We start from the raw sequence: 26645 nt of genomic DNA on the forward strand, positions 1-26645 counted from the left end.
TATTGCTATCTTCTGCTTTCAAGAGTCTACACAGTGTTACAGCTGGCAGGGCCCTCAGGGATCATTAGATCCACTAGACAGGAGGGTATGAAAGCACAGGGAAGGGAAGGACCTGTCTAAGTTTATATAGTAATGGAACCAAGACTAGACCCAAGTCTTCTGATCACAATCTCTGAGTTGGAAGTGACCCAGAGACGCTCAAGTCCAACCCCCTCTAAAGCATACCAAGTGGCCATCCAGCCTCGGTTCGGAGAGCCAAAGTCCAGTGCCCTACATCTGTCCAGAGTAATGCCTCTAAGCTTAGCTTGCCCTTCCAAAATGCTCCATACTCAAAATGACCATTCAGCTTTTGAATAAATAAGTTCGATGACATGAGAATCACTTCTGCCCATTTGAGTCTTTGTAGCCGACTCTAATGGTTGCAAAATTCTTCAACATGCTGAACCCAACATTGCCTCTGGCTAACTGGCTGGAGTCTGTTGCTACGAGTGCTTCGTGGGTACTAATGAAGCATGGGTGAGAGTGACTAAGCCTGCAAGTCTGTTAGGTCCTTTGGGTGTTAAGTGGAAGAGCCTAGTATCACCCACAAACCTGGAGGCACCACTGTGAACTAGCTCCGTCGGGTCTTTTAAAAGTGTGAGAATAAAAGGAGCCCAGAACAAAGCCCTGGGGGATTCCCACTGTTTCCTACTCCAGAGAGGTGCTCGGTTATCCCTACCTTTGTTGTCCATCTCTAAGCCAGGCTCTACAAAATGATCAAACGTTCACCGAAACCCCCACGGTGACTCAGTTTCTTGAGTTTACTCAAACTTTATTAAAAACAGCTGTCTGAAAGGCTCAAAAATTAACAGCACTGCTTTCCCTTTAATGACACACATTACCTCCTCAGCATGTTCTGATCAATTAGCCAGGAATTCTCTTACAAAAAAACAATGTTATTTCCCCCTAGTAGATTATGTTTAAGTCTTTGGTGATCCTACTCTTTATTTTGGGCCAATGGGTCTACAGTCTCACTCTTGTTTGCCTTCAAACCTCTCACAGAGGGGCCCCTGGGTCCTGGCAATTTATGGTCGCCTACTGGGTTATTTTAGGCCTAGAACATCTGGCGCGTTTTAGTAGTACCCCCAAACGGTCCAGTAAATTTCAAGGGAACTGCCCAGCATGTCCCTCAGTGGAAACCATGGTCAAGGATCCAGTTGCTTGCCCCAAATTCACCCCTGACCTAACAGTTACATGATAATGTGGCCAAAACCGTAACATAGTATTTATCAAGCATCCTGTCAGATGCTATATATGGATACAAAAAACTACAAAAGCTTTACTCCACACCCCATTGCAAGTTAAGAGATAAGCAAAAGCGGATCTGGAGGAGGGGAGTGGTGATTTTTCTAGCTTTTAGGGATTTCCTCACTCTTCTTTACCTCTGGGATTGTCATCCCTCTCCACAGCCCAAACAAAGCATAACAGGAGAGGTTTCTGGGATCAATACAGATGTGAACTTTTACTTCCATTTTGTGTAACAGATGACAGGTTGTATTGGGAGCTACCAGGGAAATAGATTTTACCCAAGGTTGTTCTGAGATATCTGAGGCCCTGCTGCCCTCATCTTCCAGAGGACTGAGAGAAAGGTAGTCTGTGGTTCTCCTGGATCTATCCAATCTTCAAACGCATTCGTATTAAGGGATTCTGACAGTGTGTGTACAGTAAAGACATCATCAGACAAAAATCTGCGATATATTCAAACACATTCAGGTCTTACCAAAATGGCCACTTCAAGCCATTAGGGTCACTAAGTACTGACTTGATCTAATCAGCATAATCAGGTCCTTACCTCCCCAAGTAGAGACAAGCATTCTCACATGGCCATTCTCTGCTGTTCCAAACCATCGGAGCAAAATTCACAAGAGTCCCTCCCCCCCCCAAAAAAAAACCCTTCAAAGTTTTCTGAATTTACTAACCAGGCTTTAGTTGAGTTCACAGTTTAGTCTGCTTAATTCCAGTCAGGGGTGATTCTAACTATTTCAATTCATGTAAACCATGCTTCGAGGTGTGCTTATTTGTACTTGGTTTTCATAAGTTGCAGCAAATTGGGTCCTCTTATAAAATAGGTCTGTCTGCAAATGAACACATATCTAGATTTCTGTAGAGTGACTGAATGTTAGTGCTAAAAAAGGAACCTGAGGGATCAGAATCATTTAGTCCAACTTTAAATCCATGTTCCCATAGGAAGAAAGCCAGATTTGTAACCAGGGGATGTGGGTTTGGATCCTACCCCTTCTGGTTCACATCTGTCTCATGGGCAAGTCCCTTCTCCTCTCTAGACCTCAGTTTTCTCCCACATAAAATGAGGGATTTGAACTAGCTGGCCTTACAGTCCCTTCCAGTTCTAAATCCAATGATGTTCTAGTTTATATCCGTGCTCCTTAACTTAGGGTCTGGGAATTTTTTACATCACACACCCCCACCCACCTGTATTTCAATACAATCTGTTTCCTTTGTGATTCTGTGTATTTTACTTGCCACATTTAAAAACCTTATTCTGAGGAGGGATCTCCTAGATTTTACCCAGTAGACTGCCAGAAGGTTCCGTGGTACGAGACAAGTTAAGAAACCCTAATCTAAGGGAAACAGTTCCTAGGTACTCCAGGCTCTGAAAAACCTCTGATAAAAAGGTGTCAGATGCAAAACACAGGTTGTTGTAATGAAAGTCTTTGGCTGGGCTGTCATGCTCTTTTCCCCACTGGTTTCTGAGTTTCCTTTTATAATGATGACTGCAGTCTTAGGGACTGAACGAACATGTAATTAATATAATATATTTATGATCTTTAAAGGCTCGCTTCGGGCTGTTTGCACAGCAGGATGGAAAGGAGTGGCTTCTTTGTCAGCTGGATGACAAGAAGAGAGAGCAACAAGGCAGGCAGCCACTTGCAGTAGGCTGCCTCACATGCCCCTGCAGGCCTCAGAGAAAGGGCTCCCAAACAGGAGCCCCAGCTTCCACATGCACAGAGAGAGAGACAGACCTAGAAGGAGGGAGACGGGAAGAAGAAAGGGAGCAAGATAGGGAGAGAAGGAGAGCAGAATGAACACTGAGAAAGAATAGGTGAAAGATGAATGGAGAGGGAGAGAGAAAGGAGGGAAAGAGAGACAGAAAAAAGGGAGGGAGAGGGAAGGAGAGGGGGAGGAGAAAAAAGAGACAGGAAGGGAGGGAGACAGGGAGAAAGGGGGAGATGGAGGTGCAGAGAGAGACTGAGGACCCAGAACAGAGGAGAAAGAATCCCTTGAATGAGAGGGAGCCCCTGGGATGCCAGAAGTTTACTTCAATAGTGATCAACAAAGATCTCCTTGCTGGAGGGCCTAGACTTTGAAATAAATCATTCTAAAGAGACAGATATATTGGCTGTAGCATATTGGCAATGATGAGGCGTGCACCAAGAAGGGACGGGGATGATACAAACGGGAACAGGAAGTGAGATAGCCGGCTGGAGCAAAAGCTTGTGTATGGACAGCCTGAGTGCCGTGATGGTAGTACCCATGTAATAATATTTTTAATCTAAAACAAGGCCTCCAGTCATGTTGCTTTAGACCCTCCATGAGGCATCTGTAAGAGAACAGAAATTCGAAGGACAAAGGTCTGGCTGGGGAGCAATCAGCCCCTTTGGAGAGAGTGCCCACACATGGACGAATTCCTGGCTCCATTGAGATATTGACGTGTAAGGAGACAATGTCTGGAAAAACTCACCAGCTGGAGGGGGTTGAAACCCGTGCAGTTTTTCAGAGGTCTTCCAATTGTGAAAGACCCAGGGTTAGAGCTAGACATCGTTTTGGCCAGCCCCGGTCCAGCCTCCTAGACTCAAAAAGAGGAGGGGGCCTCTTTTTCTTTGAACACACAGACATCAGGGGTCATCAACGGGCACTCACTCCGTCCGAGTGATTGCTAGTGAGCCGGAGGTTTTGTGACAGCTGCTAGCTACATTGTCAGAGAAATGGGGCTACAAGGAAGAAAACACTGAAGGGGGGAGGAGTGCATCTGCCATTGGCAGGGCAGCTTTAAAAAAGAGTACTTTTTTTCACTAAAAGCTTTATTTCTTACAATAGTTTCTCTTTTGATTGGTGATATGATCTGGCTCCGAATGGAAAAATAATGGAGCAAAACAAAAAAGGAAAGAGAGAAGGAAAGGAGGGAGGAAGGAGAGAAAAAAAAACTTAGAAAATCAAAAGACCATAGTTCAAATCCTAGCTTAGACATTTATTAGCCAGATCAACACGAGTAAGTCACTTCCTCTCTAAGCCTCAACTCTCCCCCACACACAAACAAAATGAATATAATAGTTGGCATCTGGATCCACCCGGGTAGTTGTAAGGAACTTGCCTTTTCAACCATAGAGCACTAGAGAATTATAGCAAATGTCCAAGAGGCAAACATCTTCCCCACACCCTGTAGCCTTTAATAAGGACACAGGCAGAAGCAAAAGAATTAACAAGCAAGCAAAGAAGATGCTTTGGTCCCAAATCCCACCACCTCTGTTTTCCTTCTTCCTTTCTTTCTTTCTCCTCTCCCTATAGTTACACCGCCAGAGCATACACTTGAACTTGTGTTGCCTTCCCTCCGAGGGCCCTCCAAACACTCCTCTGTATCTGTTAGGATGCCAAATGAAGGCCCCCCCCCAAAAACTAAGCACATGCATCCACACTTAGGTCTAGCCAAGTACTTTTCTCAGCGCAATGCAGAGCGGGTGTTGTGTCCATTTTTATAGAAGAGGACATCAAGGTGACTCGTTGCCCACCATCACCCAGCTAGTGAATCCTCGACCTGGAACCTGACCCAGACCTCGGGAGCCTAAGTCTGAGACTCTTCCTCCAGGACTGTGCTGCCTCCCCACTAATAATGGCACTCATTGAATCGGCCATGCCCCACTGCCCACGCCGCCTCTCCAAAGACAGGCCTCGCACCAGATGGCTCGCCATTCAATGAATCGGCCCTCTGTCTGGGCAATAGGGGGGAAAAAAGCTGCTTCCCTTGTTATATTTTCTTCAATACCAGTCTTCTCCCTCCCGGCCTTTCCCTTCATCCATTCCAAATGAGGCCGACTGCTTATTCATTCCTCCCCCTCAGTGACAAGCACCTGAAACAATATAATTGGAATACAATCAGAGACAGATCAATAGCTCGATCCACCTGGCCAGACCTTTGCTGGATTCAAAAGAGCCTTGGTCCTTGGTTCTATGGACTAAGTTTAGTCCTAAACCCTGGACTCATCAGCCACTGACATGGCAAACTCAGTCACCCACTATGCACACCTGCTTGTCTTCACCACATCCCAGAACTGAGAGGGATCTCTACAATCTTAGCATTTATTTATTTTTCTCTTCTACCCATCCCAATAAACATGCTCGTCGCCTCCGTCGTTCCAAAATAAGCTCCTTGAGGGGAGGAAGTCTTCCCTTCTTTAGATTCGTGGCACATTAAATAGTACAAGGATAATAAATGCTTGCTTAGTGATCATCCAGTTCAACCCTCTATGTCTGGGGCAGTTCGGAGGACAACAGAGGCTGAACCGAGGCAGGGAGATGAGAGATGGAATGGAAGCCATAGCGCCAATCCCATCAGAAACCAGTCTCTGAGGAGATGTATAGATAGAGGAAGCAGCCAAAAAATACTGGGATCATTAGGGAAAGGAGAGCCGGGAGTAGGATCACATTAAGTCAAAGAATCTTGAATCAAGGTCAAAATACTGTGAGGAACACTTCAGGTCAGAGGGCTCACGAATAGAATGAGAGTTTAGACAGGTATACACTGAAGAATGTGGTTTCTTTGAGGGGAAAAGGTACTTCCCCAAAACTGCAAGGAGATTGAAAACCGAATGGCAGTTCTCTATCATAATATTTACAGCCATGGTTTTTTGTGGTAGGAAAGAACAAGAAACAAAGTGGGTGCCCAAAGATTTGGAAAAGCTTCCACAAACTGTGCTGGGTGACTTACAGATGAAATAGGAGGAATATGGAGAAACCGGGTTAGAAATCTATGAACTGAGGCAATGTGAATGTATCCTACATAACGATAATGTCACTGAAAAGAATACTAAAAAAAAATGTATGTCCTGCTTTTCCTTGGGGAGATGAGAGAGCTGGGGTGCAGAATGGACAAAGGCTCTCCCTTGGCTGCTTACCTGTTTTTTCTCCTCTTGTGAAGGAAGGCTAGAGGATGTATATCTGAAAATGGATACACAATGTAAAAACAAAGGACATTAAGAAAATGCTGATTATGAAAACCCAAGGAAGCAATTTCAGACTAGGACCTACAATCAGAAATGAAAAGGCTTTTTTGAATGCTTATTTCCTGCTCTCCTCGGTCCCATTTCTTGATATTGCTTTACTGTAGTCTTAGATATAGAAGAAGAGTATTTCACACTTGGTTTTTCCCCCTTAATGCCTCATTTTCTGCTTGGAATGGGCAGGTATCTCCCATAAGCCTCTGGTGTTTGGCTTTAGAGGATCTAATGAAACTCAATTTTTAAACCTGCCTGCAAGGATAGGGACAAAAAGCCAGCCAACGTTAAATGCTCATCTTGTTTTCAAGGTATTACTTAGCAGGGGAATGTTAGCGGCATGAATTAGTAAACACCAGCCTTTACTTAAATGTCTATCGATGGCGAAAACTAGAAGGAACAAACATGAGCACTCTTTGTTCTCTTATCTTTCTGACTATAAACCGAGGTATTATTTGGCGATGGTGAACTTAAAAAGAAAACTCATCTAGGCAAGGAAAGCAGCTTATATTTATATGCAAAGTTGTCATTACCACACTTAGTGAGGAAGGAGAAAGTATGGTAGAGATTTGGAGTCTGGGAATGGGGTTATAATCTGACCCAGAGATTTACACCTATATCTGCTGCCTTCTAGGATCCAGGGCTGTATGTATCATAGTTTTCTCAGTCCCTTCTTCTCTCCCACCTTTCCAACCTTGATGAAATTCCACTTGTTGTCAGTGTGAGGAGTTTGTTCACTGATGCAGCTTGAAAGTCCAAATCTGATATTGGGTTCACTATTGATTGGGTACTTAGTAGAAACACTGAGGTAGAGTGCAAAGGGTGTCGGACCTTAGCTCATAATGCCACTGGACACTAACTTACTGGGTGACCTCAGAACTTTATTTTCCTTCTTTATCTTTTAAATGGAGACACACTACTTATACTCCCTAAGACTTGTTCTGAGGAAAATCCATTGTAAACCTTAAAGCGTCACAGAAATAGAAGCTACTGTGATTTATTATTTGAACTGGAAAAAATTGAAACTCCATTTCCAAAGTGCAATATTTCTCAATGAATAGAAAGTTCTGGGCTGGGCAAATGGAATATAATAAAGATTTACAATAGTTCTCCACACTATGTGTTATAGAATTCTATTTTAGCAAAAGTATGGCCACGACGAGGGGCAGGCAATGGCATCTTTACATCAAGGGACAAATTTGGAAGATGCTAAGAACATGTGGGAGACTTTGGTAAGCTGGGTCAAGCTCCTCTACCCTAACAGCCTCTTGCACAGCCTTGAGCTAATGTTCCTGACTCCTTGGATCTCTCCTACTGGGGCAGTAGTATCTGATCCTCCCCTCGCCCTGAAAGTGCTTTTGCATCACTTAACCCATTCCCAACAATGGCTAGTAAATCTCTCGGTGAAAGAAAGTGTCTCTGCTTAACAGGCATTAGTTAATTTCTTGTTCAATGACCAAACACCTTAAGCTATATTTACCTGACTAACTTTTCTTAAGTTAGATCACATTGAATAACTATGCTGCAGATAGAGAACACTGGAAAACTCAACTGTATTTCAAATCGGCATATAAGGAACTAGAAGTGATTGGGGGGGGGGTTCTCTTCTTTGAGCAATTATCATAAAAGTTTTCAAAAATTAACAAATGCTGGAGGGGATGTGGGAAAATAGGAACACTAATGCACTGTTGGTGGAGCCGTAAAGTAGTCTAATCGTTCTGGAGAACAATTTGGAACTGTGCCCAAAGGGCTATAAAACTGTGAGTACCCTTTGACCCAGCAATGTGGCTATTAGGTCTATATCCCAAGGAGATCAAAGAAAAGAGAAAAAGGACCCTAATGTACAAAGTATTTATAGCAGCTCTTTTGTGATGACAAAGAACTGGAAACTGAGGTGATGTCCCTCCAACTGGAAAGAGCTGAACAAATCCTAGTATACGAATGTTACAGAGTACTATTATGTTCTAAGAAATTAGGAAGGGGATGATATTCAGGAAAAGCTGGAAAGACTAATATGACCCGAGATAAAGTGAAGTGAGCAGAACCAGGAGAACAATCTATACAGTAGCAACAATAGTGTAAAGATCGATCGTACTCCTTGCTGCTGGGGAAGCTGAGGCTAGTGGATTGTTTGAGAACAGAAGTTCTGAATTAGAGTGTGGCAAGGCAGTGAGTTTCTGTACTAAGTTTGGTGCTGATATGGTGAGCCACCGGGAAAAGGGGGGGCGGAGGCATCGGGTTACTTAAGAAGGGGAGAACTGAGGCAGGTTAGAAAAAGCAAGATAAAGCTGATTAGCAAAGGAATCAAATGTGGGAGTGACCACTAGACTTCCAGCCTAAGTAAGAGGAGAAGGGGAAGGAGAAGAGAAAGGGGAAGCAAATAGAAGGGAAAAGGGGAAATGAAATGGTAACAGTAGGGTAGAAGTTAAGATGGAAAATATCAAATGAGTTAATAGAAACAAGGAGACTGTTTCAAGTATTTTTTGGAAAGCCAGGGTACTTAGTATCAGAAAAGCAAGGCAGTAGGGACAGGAAGCTATCATAATGGTCATGAGGGGCACATTTGCCCACTGATTTGCTCCCAGGTGGCCCTCCAAGGGCAGTCGGGTGTACTGAAGAAGCAGTCCTACAAAGGTGATGATAGGACTTGTCTGAAGAGCCAACTGTGTCCTTCCATTGAAAGGGCAGGCCCCACCTAGCTGACCGTATATGCCTTTATTAAGTGCCCATCCACTTAAGACCACAGTGATATGAAGATACACAACACAAACTGACGGATTCTTGGACCAAGCTGTACCCAAGATCAAGACAAAATGAAGAGAAGCAATGTCCAGAAGGACTGAGCAAGGCCAGCCTATGATTTCTTTGTCAGAATCTAGCAGAACAGCACCACAGGGGGCTCTCCTCGCTTCCTTCTTCAACAGGCTCTTGTGGGTCCTTGAAGAAGTTACTTCACTATCTCATAATAATGTTTCTCTCAGCCAGCATAGCTCACGTGTAAAGAAAAGAAACATGTTTACAAGGTCAAACTGGAACAAAGAGATAGCCTAGAACAAAGAGCACTTCGAAGACATTTCTGCTGTGAGAAAACAGGAGACGACAGTCCTATCTACTTAGAAAACTGCAGCATAGCGGCCAACTTCATCAGAGCTGCTCCTTGCAACGAGGGTGCTGGTTTTCCTCCCAGCTTGGAGATCAGAGGACCTTCGCCTTCTCCCACAGACTACAGGCTTATTACAGGTAGGATCCTGCTCTCTGAAATAATCTGGACAAAGTCTTTCTTTGTCTGTGCTCCCCACCTCACTGGGTCTTTTTGCCTGACTAGGAGCTTCCATACAGCCAAGCAAGGACGTTTTTAATCGGACTCTGAGAAAGTTATTTTTTTAATCTCACTTGTTTTCTCTGGGGTCCCTGCTTTCCCTGCCAACTGCCGAAGTGTGCCGATACCCGAACGATCCGTCGCACCCATCTCATGAGCAATTCCCCTTTCTTTCCGTGGATGTTACCTTCTTCCCCCGACTATGGTGTGCTTGAGATCCTGTGATTAGCTGAAAAGGTTTTTTCATTGACTAGTCACAATATTGGGCTAAATCCCCATTCTGATTGTTAATAATTTGCACTATTGTCTTTTAGCAAAGCCATGTGTAGTATCACCTGTATATATTTTCAATCTGGATATTTAATGCATTTCTGCTTGGATTTTCAAAGAAGGGTCTATAAGAGTATGTCTTAATTCTTCCAGACGTGAACTGTTACCAAAGCTAAAAGACTCCAAAATTCATGAGTTAAAAAAAGCCTATTGCCATGGTGGAATATTACTTTACTAAATACATCTTTTATTGCCTATGAGCAAAATGCTAATGAGGAGGGGAAATCCACCCAGACAGGGGGCAACCTAAAATTTCAACGTGCATCTTGCCAGGGCTCCAAAGGCCTAGAAGATGCTTTTTGGATCTATTAAAGGGAAAAGCTGGGGCTACTGGGTGATCACAGGTCACAGTGGGCTAAAAAGAAGACTGTCTTGGAGGGTAATCCTTGGACCCCAAATTCACAGTGACAGGCCAGAAGCATGAGATCAAATAGGGGCAAAACAGGATGTCTTAGACTTACTCAGTAAATTCAATGTTGCTCAAGCTCCCAGAGGAGCTACAGGGGAAGGTTGGGAAGTAATTCAAGGAGGAAACTCTTTTGACCAATAGGTATAACTTCTTTTTAGAAAGAGCTACTAGGAAGTTAAGGGTTGACAATGCAATTCCTGATGATGTCAGGTGTGTTAAGAGAAATGACTACAAGCCTTTTCCAACCTTAGGTTAGTCAGAGAATCAGATTTAGAGCTGGTAGGGATCTCAGAGGCCATAGAGACCAGCCTTTTCAGTTTTCAGAGGAGTTAAACTGAAATCTAACATCATGGAGTCATGCGCTTATCACAGTCAGGATTGGAGGCCAATTTCTCTGTCACCAGATTCAGGCGGTCTTTTTCCTACAGTAGAAGTTTAAACACCCACCCACCTGGCCACTTAAGGTGGGATCTGTAACTTCTATGCTTTGCTGTTTCTTATGCTTGAATTAAAACCTCATCCTGGTTCCATTAATCTGTTGACCTCCTTTTCCCAGCTTTTAAATCCCAACTCAAAGGCCACCTCCTCTGAGAAGTTTTCCAGAATCCCCTTATGAGAACACTTTGTAAGTCCTTTGGTCATACACTGACCACATAATACTGTACATCTCAATTATCTGCGTGTGTTTGTGTCATATACACCTCCCATCAGCCCCATGGCTTCATGAGAACAGGCACTGTGTGTCATGGCTAAGCTTTGGCCATTTCCCAGGGCCCAGGATGATATTTCATATGAGGCATCTTTTTCAAAAAGTTTCTTGAATGATCTCAAGGAAAGGAGGCCCCATCAATGAAATCATAGATCTGAAAGTATTAAAAGATACGTCTAGAAGAACTGCACATGTTTAACATATATTGGATTACTTGCCATCTGGGGGAGGAGGTGGGAGGAAGGAAGGGAAAAAATTTGGAACACAAGGTTTTGCAAGTGTGAATGCTGAACATTATCCATGCATATATTTTGAAAATAAAAAGCTTTAATTAAAAAAAGAAAGTACTAAAATATAGACACTCTGTTTATTAAGACAGGGACATGTATTCTATAGATTTAGGAGAGATTTCATGGCACAGGGAAAAGAGTACTGGCCTCTGGAGTCAGAGGATCTGAATTCATATTCCACTTCCAACATTACTGTGTGACTTGGGCCAAGTTACTTAAAATCTCCCTAGACTTGTTTCCTTATCTGTTAAAAAAAAAAATGGAGGTCTGGACTAGGGGACCTCTGAGGTCTCTTACTTAAAATCTCCCTAGACTTGTTTCCTTATCTGTTAAAAAAAATGGAGGTCTGGACTAGGGGACCTCTGAGGTCTCTTACTTAAAATCTCCCTAGACTTGTTTCCTTATCTATTAAAAAAAAAACTGGAGGTCTGGACTAGGGGACCTTTGAGATCCCTTACTTAAATTCTCCCTAGACCTGTTTCCTTATCTGTTAAAAAAAATGGAGGTCTGGACTAGGGGACCTCTGTGGTCCCTTTCTGTTCTGGTTCTGGAATCATCTGAAGTCCAAAATAATGAAGTTTCAGAAAGCTTTGCTTACAAGTCAGAAAGTTTGCTTACACAGAGCACTTCTGTCCAAGAAACCCAGATTGCCAACGTAACTTGACTATCCTCTACAGCCATTAGGTCAACTTGTGTACTAAACCGCTTGCTCAATGAAACCTTTGAATCCAATCACCCCCCAAGAGGACAGCCGAATAATTTCTCCAAAGATCGGAGATGTTCACAGACGAAAGGCTCATGAGATTGATTTATTAAGGTAAACTCGGTTGCCCGGTAAGGCCGTCCTAAGCCCTTGAGGGGACGTCTACCCCAGCCCCACAAAAGAGAACAAATCTGTCCTGCTCCCACCATGCTCTCTCTCCTTTTTGCCCAGAGCAAGGAGTGAAAGGCCAGCTGGCAGGTCTGTGCATCTTGCCAGGTGAAGCAATTCAGAAGCTTCATTCAGACTCTCAAAAACAGATGCTTCCTGTCCCCAAGGTATTCATTCTTTATTCCCCCGGCACTGGGAGAAAGAGTTAAGTAAACACGGCAAGAATGTCTGTTGAGTTCTGAGAATGGGTTTTAAAATATAGCAAAATTCCTGTTTGGGAAGGGTTACTGTGCTGTCTATTCAGGGTACTTCGTTATTTCTTTCAAGAAAACCCGGGCCTGGCAAAACAAATATTTCCAAAATATCCGAGAGGAGAACAAAAATAAGATGCTGAAATAGATCCAGCTCCCCAACCACATGCTGGAGAGGGGTGAGCTCCAGCCATCCCCAAAGTCAAAATCTCGGGGTCCTGTCCCGGGAGCTTGAACCGAGGCTGCCCTGAAATCAGCACGGCTCGGGCCAGAGCAGGAAACTTTTTCTGGAACACGACAGTGGCTCAATTTGTTTTCCTGTAAATCAGAATTCCAGAAAGCAAAACCACCCTTGTCTAGGTCAGAGACGACAAGAGAGCAGGTAGGACTCTTAAGTGAGAGCGAGAACCAAAACAAACCAAAAATACATCAGTGGGAGCAAAAAGTAAATAGAGAAAAAGGGAAGAGGAGGGGATGGAGAAAACAATATGTCCCTGTTTTTCATTCTAAAAATACAACTGCCCTAAACGTGGTATGCTGCACATGGGCCTCAAGTGTGGCCAATGCACATTTTGGACATACGATAGGGCCCGCTGAAGAGGGTAATTGTATCGTTGATCAAAAGGGACCTCGGAGGTCATCTAGTTCAACCCCACCCCTTCATTTTACAAAGGAGGAAACCGAGACCCACAGAGATCTGCCCAAAGACACACGATCATAATCCAATATAGTCTAAAGTCAGAGGAGGTCTTTGCCTGAGGACCTTTTTCCCATTCCACAGCAATACTGGGAATTCATGAGAGGAATCAAGAAATATGGATCCAATGCACAAATTTGCCACCGCTGCCTGTGGAGGCACTGTGCCTGGGAGGACTGCCCCACTTTGGGCCTTTTTTCCCCATATAGAAAATGAGGCAATTGGACTCCACGATATCCAATATTCCCTTCAGTCCTAACAGGCTTACAAGGATCAGTTCTATCACTCTCTACTTTGTAGGCCTCAGTTTCTCCATTGGTGTAAAGAGGAAACTGGACCACATGACTGAGACAGCATGGTACAGGGGAAAGAGAGCTAGCTTTGGGGGTCACGGGACCCAAGATCCAGTCAGGATTCTGCTCCTTGTTGCTTGGGTGGCATTGAGCAAGTCACCACCTCGTGGACCTCAAGGTCTCAATCGAAAACCTATGATATGTTAGAGCCAGAAAGGGTACACAGTAACAGCTGGCCAAGGAAATGGAAAACTTTTGAGCACCGAGCTCAAAAGTTGCTGGAGCAACTATAACCGAAAGGGCCCCCACAATTGGAAGTTCATGAAACTGGGCACGATGGGGACTTATATGCCCAGGTTTGTAAAAAGGGGTGGCCGTTCATTCTCCCATCTGGGCCAGGCAAACCTGAGCAAACTGTGCCCTGGATGAGAAAACTCATCTAGTGGAGACGGGGTGGGGCCTTCCAGCAGGCTTCTGGGCCAAGGCCCACTTCTGTAAGATGCTGTAGGGCAGCCTCTTCCAAGAGGAGGAAGTCTACACAACAGATCATGGGAGGTCCGTACCTCGGGCTAAAGGCTCAGCCCCAGCTAATGTCTTGTCTTTTCTTTAACAAAGATAATACCCAAGACAGCTTCCTCTCCTGAGTGAGAGCTGGGAATGTTAGAGTAGCTAGGGCATGTGGGGGGGTGGGGCGGGGAGGACGCCACAAATGTTTGGGCAAGTAACTTCAAATCCTTCTGTGTGGCTTGTTTTCCTCAGGCATTTCCACCTCCTCCTTCCCTTTGCTGGGGAAGAAAAACTCTGGGGAGCAGGCTTCCCAAAGTCGTCTTTCCCCTCTCTTCCCCATCTCTCCCCAATCTGCCTTCTTCTTTCCCTTCACCTGCCAAAAGCAGGTCCGGGGCAGTGTTTCATTGAGCTGATTGCCCTCATTTTGGTATCAATGTTGCCACGGCCTCTCGGAAGATGACCGAACAAGGGGGCTTTGGAGCGAAAAATGTTGGCGGTTACCTACGCCAACATTCGCATTTTACACTTAGGGATATTGAGGCCCATGGAACGGAAGAGCCATATGATGAGATGATTTAGAACTGGCAGAAACACAAGGCAAAAATCAGAGGCCTGCAGGGGCTACCGAGTCCAACCAAGGCCTCCTTAAACAGGAATCTCCTTTAAAATATGACTGACGAGTGATGGTCCAGCTTTTATCTGAAGGCCACTGGTGAGGGTGAAGCCATTAGCTCCAGCCCTTCTTCACCCTTTGGGACAACTCTAGATGGGGGAAAGACTTAAGAAAGTCTTCCAAGGCAGGGTGGGTCTCTTTCCCATTTCCCCCCACCACTCCTGGATCTGCCCTCTGGGCCCGGCAGAACAAGTCTAGTCCTGCTCCCACATGACAGCCATTCAAATCTAGAAAGACAATGATGTCCTCTTCCACCCCAGTCTCCTTTTCTCCAGCTTTCCTGTCCCAAGCGCCTTTCACTAATACTCACGTGGCCCGGGCTACGGGCTCTCTCCTTCCAGATATGCTCTGGCTTGTCTAGCAATCTACAGTGTGCTGTCCCGAGCTACAAGAGATTATCTATAGTTCAGCCCCCTCACAGGAACAGAGTACAGAAAGAACTAGAGGTCTGGAAAGGGAAAATGGTCTGCCAGAGGCAGGGGCTTGCGAGCCTTCCCGGACCTCTCTGGTGAAACCTCCGGACCCCTTTTGAGAAGCGTGTTTTTAGATGTCTAAAGTAAAGTTCATGACATTACAAAGGAAAACAATTATAGTGAAGTGCAGCTCTCTGTCTCCCTGCACCTCTCGTCTCTCCCTGCGTCTGCTTCTCTCTCCAGGTTCACAAACCTCCCGTTAAGAACCCGTGACCCTGGGTCCCATAGGCTAATCAAAAAGAAGACCAGCAAGAGAACTCGGACCTCCACACTCCCCGCCCCCCACTTTCTGGGAACTCCTTGGGCCCTCCAGCAAAGCCAGCAGGTAGCGACTCCCCAGGAATTTGTAGACAGGCCAGTCAAAGGGCTAGCATATATCTGAACTCACTGGGTTTCAAGTCAGGAGGATTTGGGGGGAAGCGCCGGTATTTACTTATGTGACCCTGACCGTGTCACTTCCCCTGGATCTTGGTTTCCTCATCTGTCCAATCAGAAGGTTGGATTTTCTGAGCTCTTGGTCCCTTCTCAGCTCCATCACGATTTGCCTTGACCCTAAAACAGAGTCACGGATCTTGCCCTTCCCTTCCTGCTCCCCCTGACCCCCATTCGGCACTCCACCCCCATGCCCGGTGAAGTGCAAAACTGGGCCCAGCTAGGCTCTGCCACAGGCTCAGCACCAGGGCTCAGTTCCTCCGGAGCTGAGGTTTCATCCTGTTCAGCCCACCAGGAACAGCAATGGCATTTAAACTGGGAGTGATGAGCTAAACAAAAACAAACCAAAACAGGGGGTTTTAATCCCTCCGATAAGAAAACACACTTAAATTTAGTCACGACTTCCTGTTTTGCAGCTTCTGTTTCATTCGGCAGGGCATCCCAAACTGCAATCCACAGGCATCATCGTAAAAGACAAACCAGGGGGAACGGATAGAAAACAAGGAACAGCCGTGGCTTGGGAAATGACCCTTATGGACACCCACTTTGTGGGCCTGTTCCAGGAAAGAATAATAGTAGCCGCAGGTGACGGTTATAGAGCACTTGGCAGTCTGCAGGGAGTTTTGCTGGTCTTATAATTCTGATGCACACGCCGGCCTTGTTCGGGAGATGGGGTATCTCCACTTGCAGGGGGAGTCAACGGAGGCCAAAGGAGTTAAATGATTTACCCAGGAAGATAGGAAGCTTCCCCTGGCAGCCGAGTCTTAAGTATCAAAGAATTCTAGGGCTAGAAGGGAGGCCTTACAGTCCCCTTATCTCAACCTGCCCTCCCTCATCCCAGTTTTCCCAAGGAAGTCCGAATTTGAAGTCTTATAGCCGTGTAAATTTTTCAGCACTTTTCATGTTCTCCCAGAATGCTTCGCTTTATGTCCAGACTAGTCCTGATAGTCACTGGCACAGTATGTAATAATAAGGTCAACAAGCACGGTGTCTTGCACTGAGCAGATATTGAATGGATACCGGCTGAATTAAGTTGAACTTAATTTTCACCACCATCAATGCTGACAGCTCAAGCACGAAGTGAAGGGCTTTATGGACACTATTCACTTTGTTTCTCAAGATAGTTCTATGGAAGGAAATACTCTTCCTCCCATTTTCCAGAAAAGAAAATTGAGACTCAGGGAAACACTCATCTAAAGTCCATTTGTGGCAAATGAGTGAGCCTGGTCTCAAAACAACCAAATGTGGTGCCCAAGTCTGGAGTTCTTTTCCAATAACTGTTTCATTAGCAGCCTTTTTTTTATACAACTCTGCTCACTCTAACTTATATCTTCATAGAAGTGCAGACAGACTCAAGGAAATACAGCACAGTAAGGACACGGATTCCAATTCTGCCTAAATTACTAATGATCTGTGACAGGGGGCAAGCCTCTCTAGGTTTCAATTTCCCTGTTTTTTTTTTTTTTTTTGCTGAGGCCATTGGGGTTAAGTGACTTGCCCAGGGTCACACAGTTTCCCTCCTTTGAAAAATGATGGAATTGGACAACCAACAAAAATACTAACTAGCTAGGAAAGCCATGATCCTGTGACACGGTCATCCCTAAAAGCACAAACGTGCAGAGGACCACATGGGCAATTTAAGGGAGATGCGGGCCTGGCCCTCATCAAAACTCCCCATTTGATAGGGTGAGAAGAATCCAAGACTGTGCATGGGGACCTGTAATCTTTCCCGATAAGGCAATTAGCCAGTTGGAGACCAAAGTCTCCATTATATTTTGCACTCTCTCCTAAAGGCTAGCTCATTAACATCTTACTTCTAAGTAGGCCTGTTTGTTCCCCGGGGACCAGCAGCCCACAGAATGCCCTCAGTGAAGGAGTGGGGGTGGGACACTGGCAGCGGGCCACCGGGAGGGAGCGGGCCCCAAACGAGAGGAACTTATTCCTCCTGCTTCTGGGCTAAGCTCCACCATTTCTAAGGAGTCACCGGGCCCTTGAAGTTCAGCACCTAGGGATCAAGTCCCAGTCACTCCACCCTAATTAGTGGTTCACAGTTATGATAATGATTGCACTATTTTCCCAAGACAGAACTAGCTCTTTTTTTTTTTTTTTTGAGGGGGGCGGTAGTGATGGTGTTTATGGGAAAAATTTTTAACCTGTTAACAGTCATGGGACAAGCATGCTCTACCTCCCACAAGCCTCCAATCTCTGCCCAATCTGGAGTCGGAGAGACCCAGGTTCCAATCTCATTTCAGATATTTATGTACTTACTGGGCCTGAGGAAGCCGTCTAGCCTCTGCCACATCTTCCCACTCTAATACTATTATACTGTGATCTCACTGGTCCACTAGGATTCTTATTTTCTCTTCCATCCCCAAAGGAAACCACCTAATTAAAAAAAAGTCTGCCCAAGCATCCCGTCCCTGCCTTGTGCACCTATGTGCGTTAAATGAAGCCGTTCCATATAGTCTTATCTATGGAAAGATTTAGGAGGTGGATGGGGGGGGGGGTTGGGGGGGGAGTCAAAAGAGAGCAGGGACTCGTTTGGGATTTTCCAAAGGAGAATGTGCTTTTTAGTCACCAACAGGCTCTGAAAACAACCAGATCAATCTGGAGACCGAAAAACTATACGGGGCAGGGGGAGGTTGGCCATACGTCAAAATGTTTCTAAGCTGACAGAGAAGTTCTGGCCGAGTCCTTATCTGCTTCCCAGATTTCAGAGGTTCAAAGTATGGAATGAAAGCATGGATCAGGTATGCGCAGAGATGACTTCAGGGAGAAAGAATGCCCAGCCTTATTATCAAGCTCTATATATGTCCTCCACATTCCTAGCCACCGCCATCAAGGCCGGAGTCCAACGTGTTGTCACGGGGGAGACGTGCACACGCACTTTGTGCACGCCTCCTCCGAAGGGCTGGGGAAGCACAGGGAGAAGGGAAATCAGTGTAGCAGACATGGATTTCCATTTTCCCAGCTCGCAGATAACACTAAGCTCTGGCATTTCCTCGTCTGTTACCCCTAGACGTCCGATCGCTTGCCGTATTCTCTCTCTCCACCTCTCCCCTCCCTATCCCGGAAACAACAATGTAAGAAGCGTCGAATGTGGCTACGTATGTAGTTATGCTACCCGGGAGAACTGGGGGTAGTGCCAGACTTCAAGTCACAGGGGCCTGGGTTTGAATCTTGCTTCTGAGATTTAATAGCTGTGTGAGTGTGGACAATTTTTTTAACCTTTCTGGGCCTCAGTTTCCTCATGTGTAAAACACAGGATTTAGATCAGATGGTTTCGGAAATCCTTTCGAGCTCTAAGTCTAGGATGTTAAATAGTATCTGGTTTTTCTTTAGGGATCAAGAAACAAGGGAAAGCACAGTCTCCTACCAAAAAGTCAGCTCCTTTAGATGCTTTTAATCCCTACACACACACACCCCTAACTCAGGAAAAAAAGCCTTCTACACGTTTTCTCCCAGAGGCATCTCCTTGGGTTAACTCAATTACATTTTTTGTGTGTGTGAGACAATTGGGGTTAAGTGACTTGCCCAGGATCACACAGCCAGAAAGTACTGGATTTGAACTCAGGGCCTCCTGACTCCACTGTGCCATCTAGCTGCCCCCTCAGACTCTTAACATAAAGCACAGACCCAGGTGTCCCACTGGAAGCAGGGCGCAGGGACAGAAAGAGCCCCAGCACAACTGCACTCTAGCTGCCACACACACGTACCGTGTCTTTCCCTTCTCTTCTCAGCTCCCAGTCAAGAGACCCTGACGGTAAAAGCCAGTCATTGGGCCAGAGGAAGTGCAGAAGCCTTAGTGGGGCTCTGGGACCCACCCTGCACTTGACTCCAGGGACGTGGGTTTGTAAAGTGACTGGAACGATTCGCCAGACAGAAATCTTTCCAAAGCCACATGGGGAGAAGGTTCTCCTCCAGTGGAAGGAGTGAGAGGACATAGGTGGTAATGCTGCCTCTAATACTTGCTATGTGACTTTGGGCAAGTCATTTTACTTCCCTATAGGCTTCACCTGTAAAATAAGGCAGGTTGGGGTGGCTAGGTGGCACTATAGCGAATAGAGCACCCACCCCAGGGTCAGGAGAACCTCAGTTCAAATTACCCACTTAATACTTTGCTAATTGTGTGACCCTGGGCAAGTCACTTAAACCCAGTTACTTCAACTCCCCCCCCCCAAATGAATCAGGCTGACAGCTTCTTCTAGCTAAAGGGAAAGATCCTCCATCTTGGTTAAATCCATCTCTCTCTACACTTCTGTCTCCTAAGTTCTCACCCAGCACTAAATCTAGGATCTTCTCTGGGACCAAGGCTTCCCTACTAGTGGAACCAGTAGCTTCCCCTACTCTCAGCTTCAATTTCCTTTTCCATAAATTGGTCCAGATGACCTTTGAGGGACTTCCCAACTCTAATCCCATGATCTGATGGCTCTACCCATCTCTACAGTCCTAGAACACACCTCCTCTTCCACTTCCGTGGTACGACACACAACTCCTCCCACATGTTATGACACGCTACACATCCCCGTTGTGGCTATTGTCCCTCATTCTCAAAAAGGCCCGAATGACATCCCTACATTAGTGTGTCCGACGTGGCTGATCAGACTGATACAAGCTTGGGATGTGCGGCCCCAGGTCGGACACAAATAGTCCCTGGGAACATTTGGGGGGACTTCCCAAACTTTGGGCATCTCTTGTTTCTTACTTTGATTCTTACTTTGCTCATTTTTGCACCTTCTCCGATGAGGGCCCGCCATGATGGGTGGTCCTCTGCCACTGTCTCCCGTGTTACACAATGGATTCTAAAGTTCTTAAGAGAGACCTTGAGAGTGTCCTTGTACCGGCTTTTCTTTCCCTCTCCATCTATGTGCTATGACATGATACCCACCTATATGTTCCACGGCACGGTAATCAAAGCCGGCGAGCCAGACCCTAAAGTCTCCGAGACCTAAAATGAGTCTGCGGGCAAACTGTGAACACTGTGGAGCGGGGGAACACCCAAACGTCCTATTCTTGGAACAGCGGGGACAACAGCTGCGTCCTCGCCAGCGACAACTTGAAATTAACTGTTCACTTGAAATTTTTTATTGCTGTCACTTCTTGGGAGGAAGCAAGGCAGGAAGACACTCCAGAGTCCAAGATGGGAATTCGCCCTTTCACATCAGACCCACTGGGTACAAAATCATGGTTTCCTGGCCATTTCAAGGGCCAGGCTGTCTTCCTGGGATCTTTTTAAGTATCCTTAAAAGAAAGTTGCTAATCCTGCTTTCTCCAAACCAGATCTCTAGTATAAAGTCCCCACCTTCTGCATTCAGCCTCGGAAGAATCTTGAAATGGTACTTGGAGGCTGAGTCCATGCTTTCCCTCCAGCGCCATATGGAGTTTTTGCTCCACCAGCTAATGCAGGGCATCTCCCACCAGCCTGACTTCCGACAGAGGTCCCCTCTTCCCACAGATTAGCGGGAGCCGCTCAGGCCCCAGAGTCTGCCGTCACTCTTACGGCCCCGGCACCTCGTTAGTTTAAGAAGTTGAAAATTAGCAAACCTTTGGCCGCAGCCTCCCCCCTATCTTTGTGGCTGGACCATGTTTAATGGAAGTCAAAAGCTTATCTTCTGGGGGATGAGCTTCCTTTGGATGCCTCCCCCCTCCCCCCATCTCCTTTACACTGTGGTCTCTACTTTCAATATGCACTCATTTTCCCAAAAGATTTGTCTCCCCAGGATTCATTCAAAACTCCTTTTCAGTAGCTTCATAAAGGCGCCTGCCTCAGCTGGGGCTCCCAGCTTCTCTTCCCAAGATGCTGATTTCACATGAGGGCTCCCCTATGCTTTCTCAGAGAAAGGTTTGCCTTCATTTATTTTGAATGGATTAAAAAAAACCCTTGGAAAGGAAAAATTCCATCCAGTGGGATCCAGGATGAACAGCACATTTTACACACACACACACACACACACACAAATCTGACCATTTCTAGTTTTTTTTCCAATTGTCAATAGGAGATGAAAGCCTTATACCAAGAAAGAGAGGAAACAAAAGCTTTCTAAGTCTCCCGACAGTCCGATCATTTTATAGGAAAGTTCAGCCTTTCCTTTCTCCCCTGGAAGTGGGGCAGCCCATTATTAGCATGGTACCTGGTTACTATTAGCTGTTTTCTCCAAGTACATTTACTCAATCAACAAGAATTTATTAAGCACTTACCATGGGCCACACGCTGGGGATAACAAGACAGAACTCAAGCCGTCCGTGCCCCCAAAGAACTTACATCGGACTGTGTTCCTGCGTGTTATCCACTCCCCTTCCAAAACCAGAAGCACATTTCTTTGCCACTTTTGCCAAAGAAAAGGGTCAGGAACTTGGAAACTCGGTTTCTGTGCTGTCCACTATTCTGTTCACTTACAGCTCGGTCTTAATTCAGCCACCGTGAATGGAGGGAAGCTCTCGGACTTCCAGTTTATTCAACCTATTTATTTGTTTGTTTGTTATTAATTTGGTTGTTTTGCCCTAAAGAGGCAGTTAGAAGTGGATAAAGTGCTGTCAAGAATATTGAGCTTTAAATCCTGTCTCATTCACTGACCCTGAGCAAGCCAATTTTTTTTCTTCCTGAGCCTCAACTCCCTTATCTGTTAAAAATAAAAAAAAAACAAAAACAAAAAACAAAAAACCAGGGGATAAGAATAGCAGCAATTTCCCAGGAATGCTATGAGGAATAAGTGACGTAAGGTATATAATGCATTTTGCCATATGGAGATTGGAATCCAAGTCTCCCATTCTAGCTCTATGATCACATGGTTCTAATTTAGAGATGGAAAGGACTTTAGACTCCAACTCCCTTCTTTGTCAGAAGGGGAAACGGAGTCACAGAGAAGTCAAGTGACTAGCCCAAAGCCAAAGAGAGGCAAGAAAGTAGAGCTCATAGAAGTAGATCTGAAAAATATCTCAGAGATTAGCTAGCCCGATGCTCTCATTTTACAGCAGAAAGTTTGGGCCTCAAGAGTGGTGATGATTTGCCCAGGTCCATCAACTCTAAATTCCCAACTCTTGCCAACGTATCACGATGCCTCTCGGTTAGCAAATCACAGCAACACGTAGGGCACCGGGTAATGAATGATCCCAAAGGGTTGAAGGTGGAGAAAGGTTGAGGAAGGAGGGCTTGAAAGAAATAGTTGCCATGCAGAAATTCTCTGGGGACCCATGAAACACTCAAAGAATTTGGATTGGGGAAACTGGTGCCCCAGCTATGGCGATTACCAACCAACCATCCCCAAAGTGGATCAAAATAATTAACACTCCACTTGTTTAAAAAAAAATCCAAATCACTCCCATATGATCACTCAAACGAGCAGGGGCCCTCTCAACTCCTTGATTACTGAAGTCCAAAATGAAAGCTGACAAGGTGAACTAGCGGAGGTGGGTGGTTAAGGCGGCATAAAAGAAAATGCCCTTTTTTCTGAAACAAAATAAATGCTTTAAGGGGGGAGCCCCTCAAAACCCACCCACATTGCCTCAAAAAGTCGTTCCCGCGGCAGTCTCCAGTTGGGAGGATGTGGGTTCTGCACATGTCAAGGCCAACGCCAGCCCCATTGGAATCTGTCCCCCAAATCTGCTAGTTAAAAAAAGGGCAACGACACAGACTGCAGTTTAACGTCAGATCCCTAAACAAAACAACATGTTTTTTGGGTAGCGGCGTTGGTAAAGGAGGGAAGCTACCCGAAACCCAAATTGCAAGATAAGCACTCCTTGGAGTGAGAAGCAAGGCAGAGGCCCGGCTTCCACTACTCTAGAGGCACTGATTTACCCAGAATGCCTGCCTCCTCTTTAGGCTTCCAGGTTAGAGCTTGATTTTCTCTATCTTTATCCTTTAAAAGAGACAGCAGCCTTCATCTCTCCTTTCTAACTGATGTGTGGGATGACATAAGCGAGGTGCTCAATGCTTCTGTGTAAATGAACCATCCTTCTTCCCCCCCTCTGCCATTCAGCCTGAAAGGGCCCTCCTTGCCCTGCCCGGGACTGAATGACTACTGTCTCGAGCGCTATTTCGGAACCAAGGCTCCACATTCAAAAAATTCCATAGAGTCCCTAAGCAAAAGGGATGTTCTTTTAAGACCACAGCTTGGGAGGGGGAGATTGGGGGGGGGCGCGGTAAGGCTTGCGGCAAAAAGGAAGTTTCAATTACTTTGGGAAGCCAAGCAGAAACATTAAGTGAGATCCAAGCAATCTTGATTAGCTATGACAAGGAGACCTTAATGCTTTTGTTTCATGAAGGCCCCAGAACTTTTTGCTCAAGTAGTTGAAAGAAATGCGCCCGCTCAGTACAAAACCCGGCACCCCCATTTGCCTTACTAAAAAAAAAATACAATTGGGGGGGGTGGCAGCTTTGCTTAAAACTGCTTCCCATTCAGGGCCTTCTTAAGAGTACATCAGAACACGCACTAAGCTTTTTCTTCCTTTTCAACTACAGACATACTTGGAAAGCCCAGCAAATTTCTGATTCTCATGGGTGGGGGAAGGAGGGGGGAAGAGAAAAGGAAAATCTAAGTGGGAACACTGGAATTTTCCCCCTTCTGTTCCCCAGGCTAGGCTCAGTTATTTCTCTCTCCCTTTGTCTCGCGTCTGGGTTTCAATATATCTCTGTCTCTCTGTCTCAATGCCTCTCTCTTTTTGTGTTTTCTAAATCTCTCTCTCTCTCTCTCTCTCTCTCTCTCTCTCTCTCTCTCTCTCTCTCTGTATCTCGATGTCTCTGTCTCTCTGTGTCTTCTCTCTCTCCCTCTCAGACTTCATTCTTTTTTTTTCTAAGATTGCGGTCTGCCTTAGAGAAATTGGCAGCACCCAAAGGGTTGAAATAAGTATGCTTTTCAACCCAAAGAGGCTCCCAGAATAATAGAGCCCATTGCTATCATTTATATACCAAGAGACGTGTCTTTAGACCCAGAGTTTTCCACAGAGGGGAATGCATTTATTTTCTTTCTGAGAAAAAATGTTCAAGTTGATTCCCAGCCCTAACCCACCCAGGGCCCGAGAACAGAAAAGAATAAAGAAAGAATAAAAATTCAAACTCCAGCTCATGCTACGATGCTAGCAACAAAATTTCTCATGAGCACAGGACATTAACTGAGCCTGAGGGGACTTTGGGGAAACCTGAAATTTTCTAAAATCCAACTCCTAGACACTGCCAAGACTCCCAGGGAGGGAGGGCAGGATGGTACAGTGGATTTGAAGTCAGAGGCCATGGATACAAAGGGGACCTCTGCTGCTTATTAGGATATGAGCCTCCCTGAGGCTCAAACAAAATGATCTCCAAAGGGCTTTTGGAGCTCTAGATGTAGAGTAGCATAATAGATAGAGCAGTGAGAACCTGGAAGATCATAGTTCAAATTCTGCCCCAGATGTGGGTTCTTGGGCAAATGACAATCTTTTTTGTGCCTCAGTTCCCCTATCTGTAAAATGTAGATAATAACAGCACCTTGCTACCAGTGTTTCTGTGAAGCTCAAATGAAAGAGTGCATTTGCAAAGCTAGTATCATGATGTAGTTATTCTTCCAACTGTTACATCAAATAATAAATCAGGACATTCAAACTCAGATGAAAGAGTTGAAGGATGTTAGCAAAGGGAAAAGCAGACTTTTGCTTTTTATCTCCCACTTTTAACAAGAGAAGAAGAAATAGTGTAATCACAAGAGATCATCCTTCTTCTCTAGGAAGAAACTTCCCCTTCCACCATTCAGAAAACACACACTCTGAACCAATCTTCTCAAGTCCTCATCCCCTCCCCACCAGACACACGGACGCTGGTGCAGGTAGGCGACCGAAGGCAGACATCTGCACGACCGCTGCCTGGGCTTGGGGGAGTTGCGGGGTGCTGTGCGATGGCCCACATTAGAGAGAGCCGAGCAGAGGTTCACAGAGGAAACTTTAGCGACTAGGGTTTCTAATTTGCTACTGATTTCCTCTTTCTGAACTCTGCCACCTTTTTTTCAACCTTTTCCCATAAAACAAGGCTTGTTTGTTTGTGTAATGGGGGGGCTCCGTTAGGAGGGACCTGCGATTTCAATAGTGGGCAGAGCTGCTACTGTGGAAACTCCCACCACCCACTATTACAAACCAGCACGCTGCCTTTAACTTGATGGTTTTTAAGATTCGTCTGGGGACACTAAGAGGTTAAGTGACCCGGCTCTGGTCACCCAACCAGGACATAGCAGAGGCAGTGACCTTTGGGGCCATTCAAATCCAATTGTGGTCTTTTCTTTTTTTATATTAGCCCAGTCTGTGCTACTTAGACTTTTTACTTTGTCTGAAGAGGAGACGGTAGAGTGAACTGACATTGCTATACCTCTAAGAAATAGACACTTGTCTACTGGTATAGGTTTCCTGAGAAAATATAGCTCACGAACACACAGTTAAACAAAAGGGACCATTTTCTTTGACCCACAAAGATAAATGAACACATTTACCACAAGTACCAGAATAAAAAATAGAAAAGGGAATTTCAAATACGTACTTTTAACTACTGCTATCCTTAATTTTACATCATTTTCATTTCTGAATACAAACCCTCCTCCCACCCAGCCTTTATAACAAATATAAGAAGACAGCCAAATTAACCGAATTACGAACCAAGTTTGCCAGTATATGCCACGTTGTACACTCACAGCATCCCACTGCCCCCATCACTCCAATAAAAAAAGAGAGGAGGGCATTTTTTTTTATCTCTTCTCTAAGGACAAATTTGGTCATTGTCATTATACACCTTTCAGTTTCAACGTTTTAGACTTTTCATGGCCATTGTTGTCATTATTATGTATGTTCTTGGATTCTGCTTACTTCACTGTGTACCAGTTCATCAATAAAAGTCTTTCTGTGCTTTCCTGGATTCTCTATATTGGTTGATTCTTACAGTAAAGTACTGTTACATTCACTTACTTGTTTAGCTAACCCTAGTCAAAGAACCTCTACTTTGTTTCCAATTCTTTGTTGCCATAAAAATGGCTATGATGAATATACTGGTAAATATGGAACCTTTTTTCTCTTTTACCTCCTTGGGGTATATACTGATCAATAGGACCCAAGAGTTAGGGAAGTTTAATAATTTTGTTTGCATAATTAAAATTAAATTAAATACAAAAAAACA

The 26645-nt window shown here is 45.1% G+C and overlaps 2 protein-coding genes across 4 annotated transcripts in view; one reads left to right on the forward strand and one right to left on the reverse strand.

The window, feature by feature from the left end:
* GPC4 (glypican 4) overlaps positions 1–26645 on the reverse strand; it is a 133392-nt gene that overhangs the window by 49056 nt on the left and 57691 nt on the right.
* Positions 8950–26645, forward strand: part of LOC100923112 (protein crumbs homolog 3-like) — a 48422-nt gene continuing 30726 nt past the window's right edge. Inside the window, exon 1 of one of the 3 annotated variants that reach the window (XM_031944922.1) lies at positions 8950–9506. The gene's annotated coding sequence lies outside the window, so the exon portion shown is untranslated. The remainder of the gene's footprint in view (positions 9507–26645) is intronic. The other 2 variants (XM_031944923.1, XM_023506945.2) reach the window with 2 other exon arrangements.

The sequence above is a fragment of the Sarcophilus harrisii genome, chromosome X, assembly GCF_902635505.1.
Source record: "Sarcophilus harrisii chromosome X, mSarHar1.11, whole genome shotgun sequence".
NCBI classification, from domain to species: Eukaryota; Metazoa; Chordata; class Mammalia; order Dasyuromorphia; family Dasyuridae; genus Sarcophilus; species Sarcophilus harrisii.